The 21,116-nt window shown below is 42.9% G+C and overlaps 1 protein-coding gene across 1 annotated transcript in view; it reads right to left on the minus strand.

Annotated features, from left to right (window-relative positions):
• LOC134397467 (lysocardiolipin acyltransferase 1) overlaps positions 1 to 14,011 on the minus strand; it is a 125,756-nt gene extending 111,745 nt beyond the window's left edge. The window contains exon 1 of the mRNA XM_063124150.1: positions 13,731 to 14,011. The gene's annotated coding sequence lies outside the window, so the exon portion shown is untranslated. The remainder of the gene's footprint in view (positions 1 to 13,730) is intronic.
• Between the last annotated feature and the right edge of the window lie 7,105 nt (positions 14,012 to 21,116).

Here is a 21,116-nt window from a genome sequence, read left to right on the forward strand (position 1 = left end):
GAATGAAATAATGAGGCATCAAGTTTTACTATTGATTGTAATAGACTTGCTCAAGGTGTGAAGATTGAGGAATTGAAGCTAGTCACTCTGGAGGAGAAGCTTGTTCAGTTGGAATCAGTTACAGCCTGGAACGCTCTTCCAGAACATTTGAGAAGTACAAGTTCAATCGCAGCTTTTAAAGCTCAGCTAAAAACTTTTCTTTTTCCTAAAGCTTTTAAAACTTGATTTTGCTCTGACTTTTATACTGCCTGTTTGGTGCATTCTCTTCCCCTCCTTATTGTTTTATTATGATTTTATTAGAATGTAAGCCTATACGGCAGGGTCTTGCTATTTATTGTTTTACCCTGTACAGCACCATGTACATTGATGGTGCTATATAAATAATAATAATAATAATAATAATAATAATAATAATAATAATAATAATAAAAAATAAAAAAAAACAAGGATAGGGAGAAATGGAGGATGTAGCCTGATTCTGTGATTTGGTCTGCAATGATGAAAAGCTACTGAGAAATGTTTGAATATAAAGCATTTTTCCTACCTGCAAGAGACTAAATGCCAAGAATAAAGAAACAGAAATAAAGTGAGAATGTGGGGAACAATCGAGCCAAGACTAGATACTCCTCTCCATTTCTTTACTGGGGTTCCAACTAGGCATGTGCTCCGCTCCGATTAGAAGCGTAGAAGCAGGAGCGAATTGGCCTGCTCCGCCTTGCCCAGAGGCGGAGTAGAAGCGGACCGCAGACCCCTAGAAGCAAGGTGAAGAGAAGCGGCCATTTTCGGAGCGCTCTGGTTTCCGCGGTCCGCTCCGATCGCCATCTTGAAACATTTCGCCCATAGGATTGCATCGCGGAAAAGAAAGGGGGATAACTGTGTTGTTTTTGATGCTATCTTTCTGAAAATTCTTGTGCTTAGAGAGTGGTGGATGAAGGTCATTTTGAGCCTACTCTCAGCTCTCTGCGTGGTGCGGTTCGCGTGCTATTTTTTTTAAAAAATCGGGTAAACAAATAGGGACAGCGAGCAAAACAGCGGTTTTTTGGGGTTTTTTGAAGCGATGACAGGCACATTCAACTCCCAATCCTGACAAGAATTGATCACCTCATGAAGCATCCTCCAATCCCAGCGTTCGAGGGGGGGACTAAGGCAGAGGCACCCTCAGAGCTTTGAGCTCGTAGCGTCTTGTGGGTTTTGGCGTTCGTGGAGAGAGGAGCTACTTTAGTTAGTTGCTGCTGCTGTGTTTGGAGATAGATTAGGATTTAGCTTGGCGTGTGTGTGTGGGTTTGTTTGCTTCTTTCTGACTTTTAGCTTAGTTTGCTCTGTGTTTTTCCCTTACTTTGATTTAATATAACCTTTATTTTTAAATTTTGGAGTGTGCGTTTGTTTGGTTGGTTGGTTGTCCCCCCCTCCCCTCTCTTAAAGCCTGACTGTGTTTCATCTTCCTTCTTCCTTCTATATACAAAAAAATACCAAAAAAAATTATTCTCTATTTCTTCTCTCTGTTACTTGGACTGTGTGTGTGACTGTGTTATTGTGTGAGTGTGCTGTGTGCACTGTTTGTGAAGTGCAACAGCCACAGACTGAGCATTTCAAATCCTGTTTGGGCAAAGCATACACACACTTCTTGTCCCATTTCCCTACATATAGTAATATTCTTATACATATTATATTCTTATACATATTATTAGTATTATTATATTCTTATACATATTATTATTAGTATTAATATTATATTCTTATACATATTATTATTAGTATTAGTATATTCTTATACTTATTATTATTAGTAGTATAATATCATCATGAGAAGAGGGAGCAGGCGCATGTCTGTGGCAGGGCGTGCTGAAAGCAGTGGTCAAGGCAAGGCTCAGGCTGGCACCAGTAAGCAGGCTACCTCTCCTGCTGTGAAAATCAAACGTGCAACTCCTTGGCTGGCTGCTCCGCAACAGAAGCAGGAGAAGCAGCAGGCAGACGCACTTTCTTCTGCAACTTGTGCCAGGCGTTCTCTTTTTGAGGGTGGGAATGGGAAAAGTGCCCCTTCGCAAGAGGCAGGTGGCAGCAGTGCCATTAGAGGAGGAGGAGGAGTATCCCCAACTCCTTCATTATTGTTTGAGCCCACGAGCCCGCTGATGGACCTGTCTCCAGACCTCCTAGACGAGGTTCTTCTCAGCACAGTGGAGGGGCAGGAGGAGGAGGAGGAGGTGGGTGCTGAGGAGGAGCAGCAGCAGGCCGAAGCTCTCTCCCCAGTCTCATCCCACACCTCTTCCGCTGCAACCCCTGTTTCTGTGGCAACACCAGAGAGCTCAGGCGGGCAATTGGTGGTGTCACCACGGAAGCGAAAGACAAGTATAGTGTGGGACCACTTTGAGGTGGGAGCGGATCCCCGCTTTGCTGTCTGTCGCCACTGTAAACTCACCCTAAGCAGGGGTTCATCTACAGGGCATTATGGAACCAGCAGCATGAAGATGCATCTTCAGAGGCAGCACCAGTGGACCTTGCTGGGGAAAGAGGCGGGCAAGGCGACTGGTTCCAGGGGAAAGCCGAAGGCTGCTGCTGCGGCTGGCACTGCCACTCTAAGCTCTCCATCTCCCATCCCCACGAGGGTTAGGCAGGCAACCCTGCAGGACATGGGGTGGGGGAAGTATGGACCCACAAGATGGCGTTTTCCAACGCCCACCCAGGGTGCTACTGTGATGGGACATCTGCTGGGACTGACTCCTCCCCAATACTAGATCTATGACATGTCTCTCTGCCTGCCCCTCTGCTAGCCTGTCCTCCTCCTCGGTGACCGAATCACTGGGATGGTTTGCATTTGCAATGCGTGACTAACTGCAGTGCTGGCTTAGAAACCAGCCATCCTGGCCTCACTTCCTTGCGCCCCCAGAAATGCCCACAGCCTGCCTGCCTGCCTGCCCGCCTCCCCCGGGGTGCTGCTGTGGTGGGGCATCTGCCAGGACTGACTCCTCGCCTGCTCTGCCTGCCTCTCTGCCCGCCTGGTGCCTGGGAGATGGGCTTTGCCGTTCGTGCCCAGCACCCTCCGGCACGCTTGCTCCCAGTCGTCCTCCTCTGTGCCCCTCAATGCGTAACTGCTGGCTTAGAAAAAAACCAGCCATCTTTGCCTCACTTCCTCCTTGCGCCCGCTTACGGGTTGGTTTGCTATGCGTTAGTGCTCAAGCCATCCTTGTGGCACTACAATGCATGCTGCCTGCCTGCCTTCCCTCCCTTCTCCCCTTCCCGCCTTGCAGGGATGGTGTCTTGCTTTGACTCAGGGGAGAAGTCCTTCCTGCGCTCACTTAGACTTTATCAAGTTCAAAAATCCATTTTTCAAGAGTTGAAGAAGATTTAGGGTTATCTCATGGCATATTGGGATTTCCTTTCAACTGGCCCCATTGAGCTGTCTGCATTGCAACTTTAAATCCCTGACATACTGGAGTGTCTGATTTTCAAAACTTCCCCTAACATCAGGGGATGATGGGATTGGCTTGAAAATTGGCATCCATGTGGACACATGGGTAAGCTGTCATGGGACCAAAGGATAGGTTTCTGATGTGTAAATTGATGTAGTTGTAGAATGGGACTTGATTTGGGGTGAGTTAAAAGGTTTAAGCCCCGCCAAAAATCAGGGGATGATGGGATTGCCTTGAGTCTGGGCGTCCATGTGGACACATGGATTAGCTTTCATGATGCCGAGTTTGAGGTTTCTAACATGCAAATTGACGGAGCTATCGAAAGGGGTGTGAATGGGGTGCCCGATTTTCAAAAATTCCCCAAAAATCAGGGGATGATGGGATTGCCTTGAAACTTGGCGTCCATGTGGACACATGGATAAGCTATCATGGTGCCGAGTTTGAGGTTTCTAACGTGCAAATTGACGTAGTTGTAGAATGGGACAATTTGGGGTGAGTCAAGCCCTGTCAAAAATCAGGGGATGATGGGATTGCCTTGAGTCTGGGCTTCCATGTGGACACATGGATAAGTTTTCATGGTGGCGAGTTTGAGGTTTCTGACATGCAAATTGACGGAGCTATGGAAAGGGGTGTGACTGGGGTGCCCGATTTTCAAAAATTCCCCAAAAATCAGGGGATGATGGGATTCCCTTGAAACTTGGCGTGCGTGTGTATACGTCTATGAGGTGTCATGGTGCCAAACGTGAGGTTTCTAACTTTAACAGAAAAAAAGTTGTATACTTTCTTAGCTTTCAATGCAACCCTATGGGGGGGGGGGAAACGGAGCTCCGATCCGGAGCTCCGCAGCGGAGCGAACATAGGCGGAGCGGGGGCAGAGCGAAGCAGCCCGATCCGCAAAATGCAGATCTGGAAGAGAAGCGGAGCGGGGGGTCTGTGCACACCCCTGGTTCCAACTCTAGGCTAGCACTTTAATGGCAACACCTTTTTTTGTAAAATAGCCTGCAGCACTTCCTCCGTTTTCCATATACACAACCCTTGCAACCATTTTACCTACAGGTGAGGCCAAAACAACCTGATAACACATAAAGCCAATGCAGCCCACAGGGATTTGATAAACCTCCACAATACACAAATGATAAACTACATTTTGCTTAGTAGGTCACAAGTTGCGTAAATCTGGAAGAAACTATATGGAGCAAATTGGTAACCACAAAAAAAAAATCCCACTGGCTCTACTATTTGCTAATCATACGAGGAATTTTGTATTCATTTGGTTTAGGAAGCAGATGGCTACAAGGTAAAACTTCAGAACAGATGCAACTGCTTATATAAAAACATTTCCTTGAACTGATAAATTACATCAACCAAATACAAATGTTTTCCCTACAAAAACAGCTATAAACAAAAGCACACCTGTCTTTAAGCCTCTTGTATCAGGAAGAAAGTAGTATAAGCAGGATACTAGTTGATTTTAAAGTAACTTAGATATTTGTCCTCAACTCCCATTTCAACCCCACCCCAGAAATTAACCTCCTTTATTAATTTTTTTGTATCTTCATTGCCCCTACATAAACAGCTAGCAGCACAAAGCTGCATTAGGTTACGATTAGTAACCAAGAACTAAGACCTCAGTTAGACCTAGCAGTCTAGCGCGATGGAGGGGTGAAGATCCTGTGATATTTTTATCAAGAGATCTCCCCCTCTGTTCATGCACGATGGCTTCAGAGGGAGAGGCGTCGCGCCTGCCATTTTGTTTTTTAAAAGCAACAGGAGAGCTCGTGCGCAAAAATTAAGTCCTTTTTAAAAAATAAAGTATTTTCCCTGCTCCCCCACCCCACCCCCGATGGGCGCAGAGCTCCTGAGGAACTCTGCGCCCCATGCACATGTCCTGGCTCCTCGCGAGCTGGGACAAACCACGATGCCTGGCCACATGTTCCGTGATTTCGGGCTCAGTCCGAGACAGTGGAAAAACTGGGCCTAAAGCGGAGGACGAGATCCTGGGCAAGGGAGGGATCATCCCTCCCTGATCCCAGGATCCCCTGTGCGTCATGTGGACGCACAGGGACAATCCCAGGGATTGCCCCAGGATAACGCCCCATCTAGGTTTGCTGATTAAATGCTATGAGTTGCAAGTTAGTGTTAAAACTTTATCAACTCACTATATCCATGTGGTTTTCTCTCACCATAGAATCAGAATAATGAGTCTAGCATGTTACTTACTCAGAGAAAGCAAAAAACTGCAAGATTGAGATATGTCCTCAAAAAATCTTCCACCCTTTCCTACTTTTCATCAGTCTGAAAGGGTAAAAGCACTATTACATATTACAGTTTTTAGTAGGAGGTGGCCCCTAGCTGGCCCCTTCCAACACTATGATTCCATGAAAACTTAACTGAGGGAAAGAGATATTCAATTTCATTTATGGTCTGAGCTGTGCCTTGCAATAATTGAAAGGAATGAAAGAAATATTGGGGATGCTGTAGTTTATGGGGTGGAGGAACTGAAATTTTCTAATCATAGCCAAATTCTAGCTAATTGATGGGGAAAGCACTTCGTGTGTGCATGTGTGTGCGTGCGCTGCTTGTGTATACACATGTAATTAATTTAGAGTTACATTAAGGCTACAATTCTATGCATTGTATCTAGGAAGTAAGCTTCATTGGCCTGTAAAAATAACAAAGCTGAAAGACCACTTGCAGCATTTGTTCAAGCAAATAATTATCGTAAAGGCCTTCAATAACTTAAAAAGAAGTCCAGAAGTGAATTGGGTGTTAAGTGGCAAGGCTCTCGGTGATGCCATGTCAACCCCACAATTTTTAAAGGATGGATCCTTTTCTACAGTAAAATATTATAAACTGTAAGCTTTAAGACAACACTATTGGACTTGCAATATAAATACATTAACTTGGTAATTAGTTCAGTTGATATCAGAAGCTTGCCTTAAATATAGGATATGGTTGCAGTATTAATGTACTACTGCTTTAGTGGGATTTCTCCCTGCCACCTTCATTCAGAATTGCGTGTGCCACGTAGATGTTTTATAAACGGTAGCACAGGAACTGAACAATAAAAAGCATATCTCAGCCTATTCTTCAAACTCATAACAAGTGTTTCACAACAGTAATCTTAAGATCGCCATCTTAGGAGTCATTATGTTAGAAATGGCATTCTTATCTAAAACAAATTTAGCAATGTCTTCGGAGAAACTGTGTTTAGCACTGAGTTGTGATACTGTGTTCTAAGTATGTGTACTTGGAATTATGTTTTTAATGAGGTTACTGGAATATACAGCAAGGTATATATAGTTAGTATTATGGTATTAGAGCCTACTGTAGATCTACCTAGTAGTAGTGTCATCCAGCCCACACTTAACTAGTTTGTTAATCAGACTATCATGAAACACTTTGTCAAATATCTTACCGAAGTCAAGATATATTATGCTCACAGCATGTCTATTACCTACTAAAGAAGTTGCCTGATTAAAAAATGAAATAAGATTAGTTTGGCAGGACTTGCTCTTGACAAACCCGTGGTCACTGCATTAGTGTCAAGGTGCCTACATTTTGAGCACTTTATAATCTGCTCTAGAATCTTCAAAGGTATTGATGTCAGACCGACTGGTCTATAATTCCATGGATCTTCCTTTTTGCAGATAGGGATGACGTCTGTCCTCCTCCAATTCTCCACTATTTCACCAGTTCTCCAGTATTTCTCTAAGATAAAAGAGGTTCCAAGAGTTCATACACTGGCTTTTTCAATATGTTAAGATGCAATTCATCTGGACCTGGGGACTTGAATTCATTTAAAATGCTTAGGTTTCCTTGACCATCTTTCTGCCCTTCTTTTACATAGCTGATCATCACTGTCTGGCCTACAACCCACCTCAACCTCCCACATCAAATATTATGCGCCTGAAATTAAGAAACAGATGGACCACACCGCCTAAGATTTACCTCTGTGGGAAATCCACAGTAACAATTAATATTTACTTAAGAGGTAAATATTAATTGTTAGTGCATATCAACAAACTTTATTCCATTCTTACATATTCAATTTAGAAATTGCAATTTTAAGCACCATTTGATTCAAAGCAACAGATATTTAAATAAAAGATATTACACCTCTAATGTTCCATCAGCTAACATAGAAAGGATACCTTTGCTGTAGAGCATGAATAACGCAGATGTCAAGACAGACAGACACATTTTCTAATAGGTTTTGTTCTGCATCCACCACAACCATGAGATGAACAGGGAAAGATATGCTGACTACCAGAACAATATCTTTACTAGCTAAGTCTTACAACTACGGACTTTTCCAACTACAGTTAACGGGCCAGTCATTCTTTCCAAATGTTGAAATTTAGATTATCTGAAACACTGGAAGACAAACCCTAAGAGTTTCTGATAGGGCAAGGACTATCAAGCATGTAGAAAGCATCAAGCAAATTGGGAAAAGGCAAGCAGCAAACAATCCCAGATAGAGGGAGAAGAGTTTCCTCATAGCAGAAATTGAAAACTGAAATAAGAGACAGATAACCTCAATGTTACTGCAAAGAATGAAGAATATAGCCACAGAAAGGCAGGTAATAAAGGCATTCATAACCAGAATCAACAAAATATACAGAATGAAGTAAAGGTCACCCACACTAAACCACAGAAGATACTGAAGATAATCTGGGATGAAGATAGGAAAAATCATTACCGTATTTCTTCAATTGTAAGACGCACAATAATTTCAGTACCACCAACAGAAAAAAAAACACCTAAGACACACCCGCGATTCTAAGATGCACCCCATTTTTAGAGATGTTTATATGGGAAAAAAGCGTGTCTTAGAATCGAAAAAATAGGGTATATAAAGTTTGGCAAGGCTACTATAGATCCCAAATAAACCTTTGGGACTGAATGGTTAAGAGCCATAGAAAACCTTGAGACCTTTGATATGAAGCCAATTACCTGATTCTATAATAGCAAGCCGATACTGAAGATAATCTACCAAGAAGCCTAATAGAACCTTAACTTATACTTTTAAAGCAGGATGGGACAAAACCTGGGGGCGGGGGGCATTTATGGTGTTGAGAAAAAAACCCTACAGGGTGGAACAGAGTCATTTCATGAGATGAAAGACTGAAGTTAATGCCCATCTTGAAGTTACCTACCAAAGTTTTATGAGACTTTAAGTGTAGGTTTAGTATGTTAGGGGGAAATTTAATACTTTATGACATTTTTGAAATAAATAAATAAATCTGATTACTTTTTTTAAAAAAACAATTGTTTTGATTGATTTTTTTCATTACTTTTTATCCACCCTGGGAGCCTTCTCTACTCATGTAGGTTCATTGTGCAATTTAGAAACCCAATAGGGTTCATGGAGCCTAAACATTGAGCCAATTCCCTGCTGCTGGCATTCAGCACCCTGCTGCTGGCATTCAGCACCCAAGAGACGGAGATGGGCAATGAAGATGTGATAGAGTGAGCAGGGTCTCACTCTAATCACGAGGGATTGTTTTTTAATAGGGCTAAAAACAGCTAAGCTACTCGTAGTCTTAAAATGGGGAAACAAACTACCTACTTCTCTTATTTGTTTATAATTAGCAAAAACTTTGGTGTGCCTATCATGCAGCAGTGAGGATGGCAAAAAAAAATCCTACTTTGCATCTGTTATTTCATCCTTGAAATGTCGCCCAGCAGAATTATTCTGAGTGGTTAAGAGCCTCCTGGGACCAGGCTCAGGTTTAGAGAAACCAGGATTAGAACCCTCTGTCGTCTGCTGTAATAAATTTGCTAGGCACTTCGAGGAGAAATTTACTCAGAACTTGATGCCAGTTATCGCAGAGCCTGGGGAGGTGTCCAGTGCCCCTGTCTGGTCATGTTTCCTGGGATCAGTTTCAGTTGTTGCAGCCTGATGATGTGGACAAGATGCTTGAATCAATCTGTCCCACCACTTGTAAGCTTGACCCTTGCCCTTCTTGGCTAATACAATCTAGCAGAGGTGGATTGACTGGGTGGGTCCAGGGGGTGGTAAATGCCTCACTCTGTCAGGAGGTGGTGCCTGCTGCCTTGAAAGAGGCTGTATTGCACCCTCTCCTGAAGAGGCCCTCCCTGGTCCCAGAGGTATGTGAGAACTACTGCCCCAATCACTAATATCCCTTTTGGGCAAGGTGCTTGAGCATGTAGTAGATGGGCAGCTTCAGATGTTCTTGGAAGAAATGGATTATCTGGATCCATTTCAGTCTGGTGCCAGGCCAGGGCACGGCACTGAAACAACCTTGGTTGCTCTGTCCGATGACCTACTCTGGGTGGAAGACAGTGCTACCCTGCTGATCTTCCCGGATCTCTTGGCAGCTTTTGATACCATTGATCATGGTATCTCACTGGATCGGCTCTCTGAGATGGGAGTAGGAGGCACTGTGTTACAATGGTTCCGCTCCTATTTGCGGGGCCGATTCCAGAGGGTGGTATTGGGGGATTTCTGTTCCACCCCATGGCTATTGAGCTGTGGTGTGCCACAGGGCTCTATTCTATCCCCCATGCTGTTCAACATCTATATGAAGTTGCTGGGAGAGGTCATTAGGGGTTTGGGTGCCATCAGTATGCTCTATTTCTCCTAGTCATCGGAGGCAGCTGGGGTGGTGAAAGTGCTGGACCAGTGCCTGGACGCTGTAATGGGCTGGATGAGGGCTAATAAACTGAAGCTGAATCCTAGTAAGATGGAAGCTCAGTTGGTTGGTGGTTCCCAAGTCCAGGAATTGGGTAAGCAACCTGTTCTGGATGGGATTGCACCCTCTGAAGGAGCAGGTGCGTAGCTTGGGAGTACTCCTAGATTCATCCTTGTCACTGGAGACCCAGGTGGACTCCATGGCTTGGAGTACTTGGGGTCAGCTTTGGTTGATCTAATGGCTATGGCCTTTCCTGGACAGGGATAACCTAGCCATAGAGACCATATAACACTGGTCTTAAAGGAATTGCACTGCCTGCCAATATGTTTCCAGTCGGAATTCAAGGTGTTGGTAATGTTTAAAGCCCTAAACGGCTTGGGACCTTGATACTTGAGGGAGCACCTCTCCCTTTATCTGCCTGCTCGAGACTTAAGATCTGTTGGGGGAGCCCTTCTCTGTGCCCCACCAACACGAGATATATGCTATGGTGGGACACATGAGAGGAATGTCAGTTGTGGCACCCCGGCTGTGGAATCCCCTCTTCCTGGAGGACCAACTGCCACCAGCACTGGCTTCATTATTATTATTATTATTATTATTATTATTATTATTATTATTATTTATTTATATAGCACCATCAATGTACATGGTGCTGTACAGAGTAAAACAGTAAATAGCAAGACCCTGCCGCATAGGCTTACAATCTAATAAAATCATAGTAAAACAATAAGGAGGGGAAGAGAATGCAAACAGGTACAGGGTAGGGTAAGCAGGCACAGGGTAGGGAAAAACTAACAGTAGAAAGTAACAGTAGAAGTCTGCACAACATCAAGTTTTAAAAGCTTTAGGAAAAAGAAAAGTTTTTAGTTGAGCTTTAAAAGCTGCGGTTGAACTTGTAGTTCTCAAATGTTCTGGAAGAGCGTTCCAGGCGTAAGGGGCAGCAGACGAAAATGGACGAAGCCGAGCAAGGGAAGTAGAGGCCCTTGGGCAGGCGAGAAACATGGCATCAGAGGAGCGAAGAGCACGAGCGGGGCAATAGTGTGAGATGAGAGAGGAGAGATAGGAAGGAGCTAGACCGTGAAAAGCTTTGAAGGTTAACAGGAGAAGTTTATATTGGATTCTGAAGTGAATTGGAAGCCAATGAAGAGATTTCAGAAGCGGAGTAACATGGTCGGAGCGGCGAGCCAAGAAGATGATCTTTGCGGCAGAGTGGTGAACAGAAACCAACGGACTGATGTGAGAAGAAGGAAGGCCAGAGAGAAGAAGGTTGCAGTAGTCCAACTGTGAAATAACCAGTGCATGAACAAGCGTCTTGGCAGAAGAGACAGACAAAAATGATCGAATCCTGGCAATATTATACAGGAAAAATCGACAAGATTTAGCTACTGCCTCAATATGAGGAATAAAGGAGAGCGAGGAGTCGAAGATAAAGCCAAGGCTACGAGCTTCCTTGACCGGAGTAAGCGTAACATCATTGACAGTAAGAGAGAATGAGAGATGAGGAGAAGGTTTAGGAGGTTTAGGCTACGACATGGCTTTTTAACAAAGCCTTTGATGGCTAAATCCACCAGCCTGCACACCATCTTGTTTTAATTGGATTTTACTGTTTTAAAATTTCATAGTGGTTTTAATATATTAATGGTTTAATTTGTTTTAGAATTGTATATTTATTGTTCTATTTTATATGTAAGATTTTATCTGTATGCCATCCTGAGATCCTTGTGATGTAGGACAGGATATAAATGTTTTAATAAATAATAAATAAACAACATTAATTGGAGAAGCCAGGAATTAAACCAGGAAGTATGTGTTCTGTCACTGAGTTATAGTTCTTCACCAATAGGGGAGGCTAAAAATGTAATAAAAACACATGGACAATTGTATAGGTCTTTCCCCTCCAATTAGAACTTACCAGGAACATCCATGCAGTAGGTCCTACCCACTAGGCTGCAATATTCACACAAACCCTCCAGCAGGACAAGATCACACCAGACTGAAGTTGCTTCCCTGCCACTACATGCACACGAAGGTTTTTTTTAGGATAAACAAAACATAGGCCAATTATTTGCAATTCTCTGAATGCTCTCAATGAAGAAATGTAGTACTTTTATGCATTTCGTTGGTCACTGACTCTAGCTTAAAGACAGTAAAAAAGAGAGAGGAAGAAATCCTATATTAAATTAAACCATATTTTGTTATTTGTGCCTATAAAAAACATATTACATAATATGTTCTACAGAACAAACTTTACTATTGATAAAACCCTCTGTTGGAAATCATAGAAATGTTCACATGAAGGAAAAAATGTTAAGGAAGAAAAAGCATCTTTAACACAAAACTGATTTTGTTTTTACATATGAGTAAACTACAATAAGAATTTAGATTCTTGCATATAATATCTCAAAAACATTTAATGCATATTAGAGAATACATTCCTAGATGGTTTCATGCACTTCAAAAATTCCTTCTTCATTATGCTTCTGTAAGACTGTAGCTATGAGCATCCCTAAAGCAAGATTTAGAGGTCATTAACAGATAAAACTACCACAATAATACAGAACTTCACGACAAGCCTGTAAGTATACAGTAAAGGGCATCCAAGAATGTGAACAACTCAACTAGCAATAAGTATGATAACTTAATCATTAAACTTCAATCAAAGGCAGTGGCCACACAAGTGTGCATGCAAAGAACTGAAGTATATCTTCACAAAGCAGAGCTATTTTAGTAGTAGTTGACAATGCAGTCTTTCATCCAGCAAAAGTAGGGCCCTGATCAAACTAGTCAACATTAATAAGAACCTTTAAAAATAGTTGAAGTCAGGCAAGAATTCTTAAGAAAATAATGTTATGCTATTTATAGAAGAATAAACCTATCAGTTTCTTGCATCAAGAACAAATGGTCTTGTGGCACATTAAAGACCAACAAATGTATTATGGCATAAGCTTTTATGGACTAGAGTCCACTTCAACAGACCCCTGGCCCATAATCCTAAATGGAAAGTGCTAAATTACGTATCACATAAGCCTCTGTATGTATACTAATAGCCCCCCTCCCAATTTCTAGAGGATTTTTTTTAGAAGACACCATTATAAGTTGGAACTGAAGTGGGAGAGAAATGGGTCTTGTAGTCCTCCCACTCAAAACAGGATGAGAATTCTGTCAAGTGTATTCAAACCAGTCAGTGTGTGTGTGTTGTTTGAATACCCAGATGCGCTGAAGATTATATATATATATATATATCCGCCAAAGAGCTCAAAATGGCATTTCCACGTGACAACCACCCTGACAAATAGGTCAGGCGGTGAGATACCATTGGGTTCAAAGCCACCTAGTAAATATCTTCGCTTTCCCTTGTCAAATCCCCCCACAGATAAGCGCCAAATCCGAAGCGGTCCTCGCGACTGCCGCCACCTTCTCTTAAGCCGCCAGGGCGTTAGAGAACAAAGGGAAGAAACGTGTGTTTGAAGAACTCCCTGATCACGTTTTGCATTGCGAGAGTGTGTGCGTGTACGTGTGGAGAGAAATGCTTGTTTCAAGCCCATGTCGCCCGCCTGCCCAGCCTGGCACCTCCACAAGACCCACTTCAACCCACGACGCCCACGTCCAAACCCAGCCCTCCTCCCACGGCTGCCTCCTCCTCCTCCGGCCACCCTCTCCTCACCTAAACCGCGGCCCCCGAAGCGTCAGCGGGTGGAGGCGGCCTCTGCCCCCTCGACTCCGCACCGCGCCTCCTTCACACGCCACGAAGCGTCGGCAGCAACGGACGCTTCAGCCCCGGCTGAAGCCGCCGAGGAGCCCCTTCAGCGCGGCCGAGCCGCTAAGGTGGTGCAGCAACATCCAGCCCCACCACGCCGCCGCCATGTTCCTCTCGGCGCCACCTTTGCCCCTCGACCTTTTCGCCTTCGCTCACTTCCGATCCTCTCCCTCCCGCGCTTCGGTTGCCATGGGGATTTCCTCTCCCTCGCAACCCCGGTCAGCTTGTCTTAAAGACACACGCCGCTTTTCAGCAACACTGCTCTTTCGTAAAGTGGCAGGGCGTTATTCTGACGTATAAATTCACCGCGTCAAATGGGTGAATTTATCCCATGATCGCCAAGTTTGATTCTCTTCCTGCAGGACTCAATAGAGATCATGGATTTCTCTCCTGCTAAGCAATTTCTAAAATAAGAATAAAAGTATTATAATAAAATCCCTAGGTATTTTAGCACTATGTGTTAAATAGGATAGCAAAACAAGGGAGAGTGTTATAATCAAATACTGCTTCTGTGAATTAACATGTATACATTTGAGATTTACGTAGAAATGTCCACACCTAGGGTGGCCACTTACACATTGTAGAAGAACAAGAAACGCATCACCAAATAAGAGGACATGGGTTTGCATACAATTTGCAAGTGCTAATATCTGTATATTTCAAAATTTACATCTATAATTACTATAATTTCAACAGAAGCACAATACATCTCACCATAATGGGGAAAAGCGTGACCAAGGGTTGGATCCCATAGTTGTGCAATAGGGTGGGTGCAATAGTGAACTTCCCTGTCGTTTTCTCTATCCTGAAACTCCTCCAAATCTGCTCGGGAGGGCACATTTGCAACTTGGAGGAACTGTCATGGAGCACTTGGCCATTCATACAATGACTGGCTGGTTACAAAACACTCCATTTCCCACAAAACAAACTGATAAGACTAAAAGAAAAATAACTTGCCCAAGAACCTAAGTAAAGGCCGAGGTGGGATCTTTGACATTACATGTCTGTCCATACTGAGTTTATGTTTATAGTTGTGTATTCTTGTTATAGATCTGTGGTGTGGTAAGTAAAGATGAAAATGGTGGATTTGCAGGTGTGAGTTGATTGGCTGAAAGACAAGAAGGAAGCAGGTGGAGGGGTGTGTATGCACTATATAAACTGGGTGCTGTGCCTGTATGAGGCAGACAGGGATGTACTTTTATAGTGTTGGTTGTTTTAGACTTTGACTTGTCTTCATTTTAATTTTTGTGAACTGCCCAGAGTTTTGGCTATTGGGTATGTGAAGGTTTGAGGCCTACACAGGCTTGGGTTTTGTTTAAGCCTGAAGGCCTCAAAATCTCCTGATGGGAGGGGGCATTCTTGAGTTTCATTCCCCCCCCCCCCAAAGGAGTTAAGTTTCATTTCCCAGTTTTAGGTTACCTGATTGTTTGGTTTCAGTTCTTGGGGAGGGTATAAAAAGGGGTGAAGTCAACTGTACAGGAGAGAGAGAGAGGAAGAACTAGAGAGAGAATTGCAGAGAGAGCCTCTGAAGAAGAACAGTCAGGAGAAGGCTGGAAGGGACTCTAGGCCAAAGCCTATAGGTGAAAGAGTAGCTAGGCTAGAGGAAACTGTTTTTATTTTTATTTTTATGCCTTTCAAAGCCCTACAGCTCTGTTTGAGTAAATGCCTTAAGTTTATCTGTCTTTGCCTTATGTCATATAATCTAGTAAATATTTGTTAAAACCTGGTATTCAGGAGCATCATTTACACTATGCCTAAAGCCTAACCCCACATTACTAAAAGGAGAAGGTAAAAACTTGATATCAGATGAGAAGGGCTCTTAAAGAGGTAAAACATCTTTAAGGAGCAGATCAAGAGGTCCAGATAAAGGAGGAACCTTGACAGGGTAATATAGAAATGTAATAAATAACTAATATAATGAGTAAGGGAAAAGATAACAGAGGGATTAGAGCAGAGATTGGATTTTTGGCAGGAGAGAGTGAGAGTTAAGAATTCAATGAAGGTCTGTGGATATTATGCAAGGATTGTTTGAGAGAGTGATTTTGGAGTATTATGACAGAACCTATATTGATAGAGCCATTTAAAAGTTACTTGTTTAGTATTCAATAACATTATTGCAATTATATAAATAAATAATAATAATAATAATAATTAATAAGCCTTTTTTTCTAAAATCCTGTGCCCTCTGCTGTTGGCTATGTAAGCGAAAGATAATACAGGGAGTGTTACAAGGCCTTGCAGAGAGGGAGAGCTTTAAAAGTCCTGATGACAGTGAAAACCAGAGTGTATAAGCGAAGGTGGTTCCTGCTTGGGGATTAGAGAAGGGAATGCCAGCCTGTCAGTTTTGTTTTTTATTACAAAAAATCTTAAATAAAATAAAAACTAGGAGAGACAGAGAAAGGTGTCTGTGGTGTCCATGTCTATCATGTTGGAGACCCCAGTTGTAAGGTAACAAAGAAGGTACCTGTGGCGCAAAATGTCTATTCCCTCAGTAATCTTGGCTGTTTCTACACCTGCCTCCCCCCGGATCATCCCCAGGTTGTTTCTGTGCATCCAAGTGATGCATAGGGGATGCTGGGAGCAGGCAGGGATGATACCTCCATTTTCCTGGGATAACCCTTAGGTGTAAAAAGGGCCTTGTCTGACCCCACTCCTGCAGCACGGTTGGAGCCCTGCTCAGTCCACCTAAGGAGCAGACTTCTGTTTAAGTTCTATGAACACTGCCCAAGTTGAAACAGTGACAAACCCATGTCCAGGTTAGACCTGACATCTTCCAAATGTCCCGATACAGCTAAAGCAGCACCCACTTGGACAGACTCTAGCATGACATCAATATATTTATTTATTTATTACATTTTTATACCGCCCAATAGCCGAAGCTCTCTGGGCGGTTCACAAAAATATATTCATTACAAAAGTGTAACATTTTTGAGATCCTCATTATGTATAATGGCAACCTATTTATTTAAAATATTTAGATCCTGCCTTATAATTAAAATGCCTGCTTAGCTTCAGCAGTGTTGCTGTATTGCGCACTTTCAGACCATATGGCTAAGATACTCACATTCTGTGGTCAACTATTACAACTTTCTGGAGCAGGAAGGAGATGGGTCTTACTGATACAAGATTTTGCCTGACATCGCCATTTGTCTATCATGGCTTTGTCATGTCCTTCTCCACATAGTTCTGAGTTATGTTCCAATTCACCTGCAGCAACACAGTTCCACTGGTAAGTTCACACTATCCTGAGAAGGTATGAAATCAGGGCATCTTGCTGCACCAGTACAATGCCATGACTCAACAAAGCTGACTGGTGCTATGCCTCTTCAGCCTGACTTTGGCCTCCTTTGTTGCTTGCACAGGAGACCATAGAATTGGACTGTCAGCTGCATGGGCTATTTTGAGTGCAGAATGTGGGTTTTCCTGCTGTAGAAATCACAATTAAAAATAACAGCACCTAAATATTTATTTTAATTTTGCACATCATGCAGGCAGCCATGAAAAGAGCAACGCTGTCTTGCCTAAGTGATGGAGTGGATAGCTTAACTAGGCCTTTTCCATTTCTGCATGCTGTGATTCATGTTGACTGGAATGTAACCAGAGAGGAGCCAGAGTAATAACACTGGAAGGGGTTGCAATATACAGCCTCTCATACTTCTAAAAGAACAGTAATCTGGTACTTCATTGCCTTTGTTGGGATTCATCTGTACTTCTTACAGCAATACAATTAAATAAGTGTTCCTGAGTTGAGTCCATATTCCCTTAACATCTGTTTTTAAATGTTGTTCGTTTCATTGTCCTGCCCTTCCCATGCATACCTGCCGTTACTAATCTGAAAGCATGAACAGAGCACTTAGACTCAAATTGCTCCTAGCGTCTGTTCTTTTCATTACCACCTGGCTTGTTCATTGGATCTGTGGCATAACAAATGGTGCCTTTTGTTGCTGGATGTTCAATAAACTAGCATAGGGGCAATCATATAACATCCCTGGAGGATATATATGCCTCCTTAATGACATCACTAGATTCCATCAGTGGAGCCATAAGGGTGGTCAATTTCGATGTTAGAAGTAGTCCTGCTATGAGTCTTACCTTCCAATTCTCATTCATACACATTCATTTGGGTTTGTTGAGCAGGTCATATACAACTGGGGTATTAAACCGTTAATCACCTCCCACACGAAGGCTGGATTTGTGTTTCTGGTTTCAATTTTCCCTTCTAAGGGGCCCTCGCTGCAATAGCCTGTGGAGTCTATTTAACCAAAGGAGCATCATATGTCATTGGCAGGGAGAAGAGGCTTGTCTCCAAATTCCAGTTTTAGAATCAAATGCTGGAATGGGGAATATGAAGAGCTGCGTAGAAATCTCCTCCATAACTAACGATCATTGTTGATACAGTGAAGGCCAGTTATGTGGTCCGTTTGGGGGTAGATTTTGCTGTTGCTGAACTGAACTTGTGAAGAATAGTAAGATGGGCACAAATCTACTGGTTAAGTCTGGTGATAGGTAGATAGCTCTGAAACATGAATGAACTCTTGTTTGGGAAGTTTCAATGTCGTCGTTGGTTTGAATTTGTTATGCCTTCTGTACAAACCAATTTTCCAAAGCAGCTTACAAACGATACATAACATAAGCAAGTTTTTTTTGTGGGGAGGGAATGTAAAACTCAGGCCGTAGCTAGACCTAAGGTTTATCCCAGGATCATCTTGGGTTCATCCCTGCCTGAGCGCTGGATGCCCTGTGTGGCACTTAGATGAACAGGTTTGACCCCAGGACAATCCTGGGATAAACTTTAGGTCTAGCTACGGCCACAGCAGCATAACACCAGTAGAAAACAGTAAAAACAGCAGATATCAAACATAACATGTCTTACAGTTTTAAATAAATAAAATGCAATCTAGAGAAAGGTTGGGAAGGAGCTTGTCAGGCCTGAGGGACAGACATCCAGAGTTGTGAGGCCACACCTGAGAAGGCCCTGTCCTTGGTATTCACCACTGAATCTTTACTAATGCTGGGCCAAAGTGAAGGGCCCCAAATGCCTGTCTTAGAGCCCGGGCAGGCTCATCAGGGTGAAAGTGCTCCTAAATGTATCCTGGTTCCAGAACGTTAAAACTTTTTTCTCTGAATATATAAGGCACCGGGGATTGCAGCAGGCAAGGATCATGAGAAACTATCTTGGAAGCCAATCTGACCCTGGGTTATTCTTAGAGCTGATCTGGACCTGGAAACATGAGAGATGCCCAAGCAAAAGGAACGGACAACTGCTGCCCAGTAATAGGGTTCAAAACAAAGGATTCAATGGCTCAGGATGGATCAAAATAAAGAGAACAATACTTGGTTCTAAAGAATACAAAGAAAGTTTAGGGGGTTCTTTGCCTCTAGATTGACTTAGTACAGTATAATCCAATTAATTAGTGCTGTTCAAAATAAAATGTATCACTTCAGTCATCCAGGCAGTATTCAAAGCTATTGACCTGTTTAGGAGGTGGGAGCACTTCAGGATTGGGCCAAATTTCCCACCACGTCTCTGGATTGGCCAATTCAAAGGTACCCTCATGCTGGCCCTACCATGAGGCAGAGTGAGGCAGTCACCTCAGGCAGTGGATTCTAAGTGTCATAAAAGGGCAGTAAATGGCTAGTTATTTATTATTGTATTTCTAATGCCATGGGATGGGTAGAGGTGCTCATGGGATTTTCTGCCTCAGACTAACTTGGCTGGCTTTGTATACTATGCACCTTGATTTGGCGGTGGGGGGAGGGGGTGTCACCATTTACTGCTCTGCTTCAGGCAGAAAAATGTCTTGGGCCAGCTTTGCCCTCATGGATTTGCTAGCTGAGTGGTGACATAACAGTCAGGCAGGTATCTGCATGTTTCTGTAGTTACAGGTAGAAAAGCCCTTTAAGCTTATCAACGGAGGAAGTGTGTCCAAACTCTGTCTCCTGCCCCCATGTAACCATCCAAAGCCATATCAATGTTCCAGACAGATTTCCACATTTCTGCTTACAGGACCAAAATGGATTCTTGAACCAAGGTGTGAGAGTAATGTCAATGAACTACAAAATGTACAATACAAGTGTCCAGAAAGCCAGCACATCTCAGCACCTCTGTAATGCAGCATTCTGGCAGCCACTTTTTGAACCAATTGCAGTTGCTGAAATGTCAACAGCTGCAGATGAAAGAGAGTTCCTACAGTTTGGATGTAACTAGTGATGGGGAATTGAGGCCCAATCCTCTAGATAGGACCATATCTGGCAAATGAAGCAACACTGATAAAAGGCACTCCTAGCCACTGCATCCAATATAATGCTGGCTATAGGAGCACCCCAAACACTGTGCCCTTGTTCTATTAGTCTATATAATATTGACAATTTGCCTGTTTTATGCAGGGGTGGGAAGAAGGTAGGTCTCCAGATGTTTTGGATTTCATTCCTGATCATTGGCCATACTGGCAGGGATTTATGGGAGTTGAACCCCAAAACAGCCACCTTTTGCCCACTTCTGATTTCATGGGTGCCAAAAATCTGGCACCCAAAGCAGGCTGCCTCAGCTTGCCTAATTGTTGGTCCAGTCCTGAGCACACCACAGTTTTAACATTGCAGATTACAGACACAATACTTCAGGAAATGAAGAGCAATGTGACTTTTGTGTGGGTGACGGTATGAAGCACCTATATGCACACACTCAAAATTGGTTATTCGTTATTTCAAGATGATCACTTTATGCTAAAATGACTAAGAAGAGCTGTTTTGATAGAAACCAAATGTTTATTCAGAAACTATATATGCACCATTAAAAACCTCTGTGCTTTTTTTTTTTTTAATATGGAAAGACCGATTTTTATAGCCAAAGACAACAACTAGGGCAAGAAAAGAATGTTCAGTATTCGGCAAAAGGAAGGATATGATAGACTGGGAATTTATGTGCAATTCTTAAGGCTTTGTTACACTAATACTACGGGTGCTCGCTTCATCCCACAAAGTTTCACGAAAAATGCAAGGGGTGGGTGGGGGAGATGGTAGGTGACATCCATCTTTTTGAGGGGTTTTTTATTGTGGAAAGGCAGGATAGAAAATGTTTTAAAACATAAACATGCATTTAAAACTAAAACATGGGTCTTTATTATTACTAATAGTTGTGGGAATGGTTCTAGTTTCAAATACATGGAGGTCAGGAGAGCGATTTTGAGGTATACCAATAATGCGTTCCAGAGGGGTAGCTGTGTTAGTCTGTTGCAGCAAAACAACAGGGGCAGGATCTACACTACTACTTTAAAACGGTTTACAACAGTAGTG

Source organism: Elgaria multicarinata, chromosome 4 (genome assembly GCF_023053635.1).
Source record: "Elgaria multicarinata webbii isolate HBS135686 ecotype San Diego chromosome 4, rElgMul1.1.pri, whole genome shotgun sequence".
Taxonomy (NCBI): domain Eukaryota; kingdom Metazoa; phylum Chordata; class Lepidosauria; order Squamata; family Anguidae; genus Elgaria; species Elgaria multicarinata.